A 7423-nucleotide genomic window follows, 5' to 3' on the forward strand; every position below is an offset into this window, starting at 1 on the left:
TATATAGCCCTTCGTACATCAGCTGATATCTCAAAGTGCTGTACAGAAACCCAGCCTAAAACCCCAAACAGCAAGCAATGCAGGTGAAGAAGCACAGTTTGTTTGTTTGTTTGTTTGTTCATGTTTGCCAAATGGAGGGTGAGCTTTATGTGCATTTCTGTATGTGGCCACTAGGAGCGCCACTTCTGAATGAACAATTCCCTGTTTGCTTATGGGCCAATTTAATATATATATTTTTTACCTTTATTTAACTCGGCAAGTCAGTGGAAACAGGCTAATTCTTATTTACAATGACGGCCTAGGAACAGTGGGGTTAACTGGCTAGGAACAGTGGGGTTAACTGGCTAGGAACAGTGGGGTTAACTGGCTAGGAACAGTGGGGTTAACTGGCTAGGAACAGTGGGTTAACTGCCTAGGAACAGTGGGGTTAACTGGCTAGGAACAGTGGGTTAACTGGCTAGGAACAGTGGGTTAACTGCCTAGGAACAGTGGGTTAACTGCCTAGGAACAGTGGGTTAACTGCCTAGGAACAGTGGGTTAACTGCCTAGGAACAGTGGGTTAACTGCCTAGGGAACAGTGGGTTAACTGCCTAGGAACAGTGGGTTAACTGCCTAGGGAACAGTGGGTTAACTGCCTAGGAACAGTGGGTTAACTGCCTAGGAACAGTGGATTAACTGCCTAGGAACAGTGGGGTTAACTACCTAGGAACAGTGGGGTTAACTGCCTAGGAACAGTGGGGTTAACTGCCTAGGAACAGTGGGGTTAACTACCTAGGAACAGTGGGGTTAACTGGCTAGGAACAGTGGATTAACTGCCTAAGAACAGTGGGTTAACTGCCTAGGAACAGTGGGTTAACTGCCTAGGGAACAGTGGGTTAACTGCCTAGGAACAGTGGGTTAACTGCCTAGGAACAGTGGATTAACTGCCTAGGAACAGTGGGGTTAACTACCTAGGAACAGTGGGGTTAACTGGCTAGGAACAGTGGATTAACTGGCTAGGAACAGTGGATTAACTGCCTAGGAACAGTGGGATTAACTGCCTAGGAACAGTGGGGTTAACTACCTAGGAACAGTGAGGTTAACTGCCTAGGAACAGTGGGGTTAACTGCCTAGGAACAGTGGGGTTAACTGCCTAGGAACAGTGGGGTTAACTGCCTAGGAACAGTGGGGTTAACTGCCTAGGAACAGTGGGGTTAACTGCCTAGGAACAGTGGGTTAACTGGCCTAGGAACAGTGGGGTTAACTGCCTAGGAACAGTGGGGTTAACTGCCTAGGAACAGTGGGTTAACTGGCCTAGGAACAGTGGGTTAACTGCCTAGGAACAGTGGGTTAACTGCCTTGTTCAGGGGGCAGAACGACAGATGTTTTACCTTGTCAGCTCAGGGACTCCATCTAGCAACCTTTCAGTTACTGGCCCAACGCTCTAACCACTAGGCTACCTGCCTCTAACCACTAGGCCACCTATACAGCTGGTTGAGTGCAGTCTTAGTGCCAGCATCAGTTAGTGGTGGTAAATAGACAGTTACCATTAAAATATAGATGAAAACTCTGTCTGTAAAATAGTGTGGTCTGCAGCTTATCATGAGGTACTCTACCTCGGGTGAGCAGAAACTCAAGACTTCCTTAATATTAAAGAACCAGCTGTTGTTAACAGAGAGACACACCCCTCCCCCCTTTAGCTTACCCCCAGCTACCGTTTGGGTCCTGCCGATGCATAGAAAAACCAGCTAGATGGACACTGAGTGTACAAAACATCAGGAACACCTGCTCTTTCCATGACATCGACTGACCAGGTGAATCCAGGTGAAAGCTATGATCCCCTATAGAATCATAGATAGATGTCACAAATCCACTTCAGTCAGTGTAGATGAAGGGGAGGAGACAGGTTAAATAAGGATTTTTAAGCCTTGAGACAATTGATAAATGGATTGTGTATGTGTGCCATTCAGAGGGTGAATGGGCAAGATACAAGATGTAAGTGCCTTTGAACAGGGTATGGAAGTAGGTGCCAGGTGCACCCATTTGAGTGTGTCAAGAATTGCAACGATGCTGGGTTTTTTTTTCACGCTCAACAGTTTCCCCTGTGTATCAAGAATGGTCCTACACCCACTGGACATCTAGACAACTTGGAAAAGGAAGAGACTGCGTAAGAGAGGCCGACATGCGGGGCACCCTGACGAAACTACCACCTTTCCCCTCCGGTTTTATTGACGAACGTTCAATCACTGGAGAATAAACTGGACCAGCTCCACATCGAAGGTTAGCGATCGCTGTCCCGATGTCCTGAAACTCTTTCTGGTCGTAGGAATCGACGGTGGAAACAGAAGTTCAAGATCAGCTCAAAACAAAAAAACAAGAAAGCAGAACTGGTCAGGAGCGAGTAAAACGGCAGCTGTCCATTGCAGCGTCATACCACCTAACGGCCATGTGTGAAGCTTCTGTAACAGTTCAGGATGGGGGGGGGGAGTCGTGCCTCTCCACTAGAGCAGAGACTCTGTCATGAGGGCTGTTCAGAGAGATTGATTAATGCCTAATATCAAACCTGGGAGTCACCGTGCCTCTCCACTAGAGCAGAGACTCTGTCATGAGGGCTGTTCAGAGAGATTGTTTAATAATGCCTAATATCAAACCTGGGAGTTGTGTGCTGCTACCTGCAGCAGGTACAGGTGTTCTCACTGTTGTTATGGGACAGGACATGGGCTGATGAAGAGGAGCATCTAGCAGGTGGGACTGAGATGTTTAGACACTGAGAGGGCTTGAAGTGTGTGTGTGTGTGTGTGTGTGTGTGTGTGTGTGTGTGTGTGTGTGTGTGTGTGTGTGTGTGTGTGTGTGTGTTACAGTAATATTCGTTGTAGGCTATCATTAATCCTCATTGAATCATGAATCACTATTAATTTGCCTGTTTCCACTGGGCAGCTACTGTTTCCACTGGGCCTCCTCTGTTTCCACTGGGCCTCCTCTGTTTCCACTGGGCCTCCTCTGTTTCCACTGGGCCTGCTACTGTTTCCACTGGGCCGTCGCTGTTTCCACTGGGCCGCTGCTGTTTCCACTGGGTCGCTGCTATTTCCAAACGGCGCCATATTCCCAACATAGTGCACTATTTTTGACCAGAGCCCCATAGGCCCTTGTCAAAAGTAGTGCACTAAATAGGGAATAGGGTGCCATTTGGGACAAAGACCTAGTGCTCCACCACATAAGATGGCATTATAATTAGAGCAAGGCATGGGGGGGGGTGTGGTATATGGCCAATATACCACGGCTTAGGGGTGTTCTTAGGCATGACGCAGGAATCATAGTAGTGACTGACAGGACTCTTAGTATGTCAGTTAATTTAGTAGTCTGGGTTGTCAGGTCATATAGAGGAATCATAGTAGTGACTGACAGGACTGTTAGGATGTTAGTTAATTTAGTAGTCTGGGTTGTCAGGTCATATAAAGGAATCATAGTAGTAACTGTTAGGATGTTAGTTAATTTAGTAGTCTGGGTTGTCAGGTCATATAGAGGAATCATAGTAGTGACTGTTAGGATGTTAATTAATTTAGTAGTCTGGGTTGTCAGGTCATATAGAGGAATCATAGTAGTAACTGTTAGGATGTTAGTTAATTTAGTAGTCTGGGTTGTCAGGTCATATAGAGGAATCATAGTAGTAACTGTTAGGATGTTAATTAATTTAGTAGTCTGGGTTGTCAGGTCATATAGAGGAATCATAGTAGTAACTGACAGGACTGTTAGGATGTTAGTTAATTGAGTAGTCTGGGTTGTCAGGTCATATAGAGGAATCATAGTAGTAACTGTTAGGATGTTAATTAATTTAGTAGTCTGGGTTGTCAGGTCATATAGAGGAATCATAGTAGTAACTGTTAGGATGTTAATTAATTTAGTAGTCTGGGTTGTCAGGTCATATAGAGGAATCATAGTAGTGACTGACAGGACTGTTAGGATGTTAGTTAATTTAGTAGTCTGGGTTGTCAGGTCATATAGAGGAATCATAGTAGTAACTGTTAGGATGTTAATTAATTTAGTAGTCTGGGTTGTCAGGTCATATAGAGGAATCATAGTAAAGACTGACAGGACTGTTAGGATGTTAGTTAATTTAGTAGTCTGGGTTGTCAGGTCATATAGAGGAATCATAGTAGTAACTGACAGGACTGTTAGGATGTTAGTTAATTTAGTAGTCTGGGTTGTCAGGTCATATAGAGGAATCATAGTAGTAACTGACAGGACTGTTAGGATGTTAGTTAATTTAGTAGTCTGGGTTGTCAGGTCATATAAAGGAATATATATGTGTGTTGTCACTTATTAAGCCTCCTAAGTAATATACAGTGTCTTGCGAAAGTATTCGGCCCCCTTGAACTTTGCGACCTTTTGCCACATTTCAGGCTTCAAACATAAAGATATAAAACTGTATTTTTTTGTGAAGAATCAACAACAAGTGGGACACAATCATGAAGTGGAACGACATTTATTGGATATTTCAAACTTTTTTAACAAATCAAAAACTGAAAAATTGGGCGTGCAAAATTATTCAGCCCCCTTGGAGGAAAAGGGGGAGGCTTGCAAACTGAAGAACACCATCCCAACTGTGAAGCACGGGGGTAGCAGCGTCATGTTGTAGGGGTGCTTTGCTGCAGGAGGGACTGGTGCACTTCACAAAATAGATAGCATCATCAGGAGGCAGGAAAATTATGTGGATATATTGAAGCAACATCCCAAGACATCAGTCAGGAAGTTAAAGCTTGGTCGCAAATGGGTCTTCCAAATGGACAATGACCCCAAGCATACTTCCAAAGTTGTGGCAAAATGGCTTAAGGACAACAAAGTCAAGGTATTGGAGTGGCCATCACAAAGCCCTGACCTCAATCCTGCAGAAAATTTGTGGGCAGAACTGAAAAAGCGTGTGCGAGCAAGGAGGCCTACAAACCCGACTCAGTTACACCAGCTCTGTCAGGAGGAATGGACCAATATTCACCCACCTTATTGTGGGAAGCTTGTGGAAAGCTACCCGAAACATTTGACCCAAGTTAAACAATTTAAAGGCAATGCTAACAAATACTAATTGAGTGTATGTAAACTTCTGACCCACTGGGAATGTGATGAAAGAAATAAAAGCTGAAATAAATAATTCTCTCTACTATTATTCTGACATTTCATCTTCTTAAAATAAAGTGTTGATCCTAACTGACATAAAACAGGGAATTTTCACTAGGATTAAATGTCAGAAATTGTGAAAAACTGAGTTTAAATGTATTTGGCTAAGGTATATGTAAACTTCAACTGTATATAGTTATCTAGTTATATATAGTTATCTAGTTATATATAGTTAGATAGTTATATATAGCTATTTAGTTATATATAGTTATCTAGTTATATATAGTTATCTAGTTATATATAGTTATCTAGTTATATATAGTTATCTAGTTATATATAGTTATCTAGTTATATATAGTTATCTAATTATACATAGTTATCTAGTTATATATAGTTATCTAGTTATATATAGTTATCTAGTTATATATAGTTAGATAGTTATATATAGTTATCTAGTTATATATAGTTATCTAGTTATATATAGTTATCTAATTATACATAGTTATCTAATTATACATAGTTATCTAGTTATATATAGTTATCTAGTTATATATAGTTAGATAGTTATATATAGTTATCTAGTTATATATAGTTAGATAGTTATATATAGTTATCTAGTTATATATAGTTATCTAGTTATATATAGTTAGATAGTTATATATAGTTATCTAGTTATATATAGTTAGATAGTTATATATAGTTATCTAGTTATATATAGTTAGATAGTTATATATAGTTATCTAGTTATATATAGTTATCTAGTTATATATAGTTATCTAGTTATATATAGTTAGATAGTTATATATAGTTATCTAGTTATATATAGTTAGATAGTTATATATAGTTATCTAGTTATATATAGTTATCTAGTTATATATAGTTAGATAGTTATATATAGTTATCTAGTTATATATAGTTAGATAGTTATATATAGTTATCTAGTTATATATAGTTAGATAGTTATATATAGTTATCTAGTTATATATAGTTATCTAGTTATATATAGTTATCTAGTTATATATAGTTATCTAGTTATATATAGTTATCTAATTATACATAGTTATCTAGTTATATATAGTTATCTAGTTATATATAGTTATCTAGTTATATATAGTTAGATAGTTATATATAGTTATCTAGTTATATATAGTTAGATAGTTATATATAGTTATATATAGTTATATATAGTTATATAGTTATACATAGTTATCTAGTTATATATAGTTATCTAGTTATATATAGTTAGATAGTTATATATAGTTATCTAATTATACATAGTTATCTAATTATACATAGTTATCTAGTTATATATAGTTATCTAGTTATATATAGTTATCTAGTTATATATAGTTAGATAGTTATATATAGTTATCTAGTTATATATAGTTATCAAGTTATATATAGTTAGATAGTTATATATAGTTATCTAGTTATATATAGTTAGATAGTTATATATAGTTATCTAGTTATATATAGTTAGATAGTTATATATAGTTATCTAGTTATATATAGTTAGATAGTTATATATAGTTAGATAGTTATATATAGTTATCTAGTTATATATAGTTATCTAGTTATATATAGTTATCTAGTTATATATAGTTATCTAGTTATATATAGTTAGATAGTTATATATAGTTATCTAGTTATATATAGTTATCTAGTTATATATAGTTATCTAGTTATATATAGTTATCTAGTTATACATAGTTATCTAGTTATATATAGTTATCTAGTTATATATAGTTATCTAGTTATATATAGTTAGATAGTTATACATAGTTATCTAGTTATATATAGTTATCTAGTTATATATAGTTATCTAATTATATATAGTTATCTAGTTATATATAGTTATCTAGTTATATATAGTTATCTAGTTATATATAGTTATCTAGTTATATATAGTTATCTAGTTATATATAGTTATCTAGTTATACATAGTTAGATAGTTATATATAGTTAGATAGTTATATATAGTTAGATAGTTATATATAGTTAGATAGTTATATATAGTTAGATAGTTATATATAGTTATATATAGTTATATATAGTTATATAGTTATATATAGTTATCTAGTTATATATAGTTATCTAGTTATATATAGTTATCTAATTATACATAGTTATCTAGTTATATATAGTTATCTAGTTATATATAGTTAGATAGTTATATATAGTTATCTAGTTATATATAGTTAGATAGTTACATATAGTTAGATAGTTATATATAGTTATCTAGTTATATATAGTTAGATAGTTATATATAGTTATATATAGTTATATATAGTTATCTAGTTATATATAGTTATCTAGTTATATATAGTTAGATAGT

Source organism: Oncorhynchus mykiss, chromosome 15 (assembly GCF_013265735.2).
Source record: "Oncorhynchus mykiss isolate Arlee chromosome 15, USDA_OmykA_1.1, whole genome shotgun sequence".
Lineage (NCBI taxonomy): Eukaryota > Metazoa > Chordata > Actinopteri > Salmoniformes > Salmonidae > Oncorhynchus > Oncorhynchus mykiss.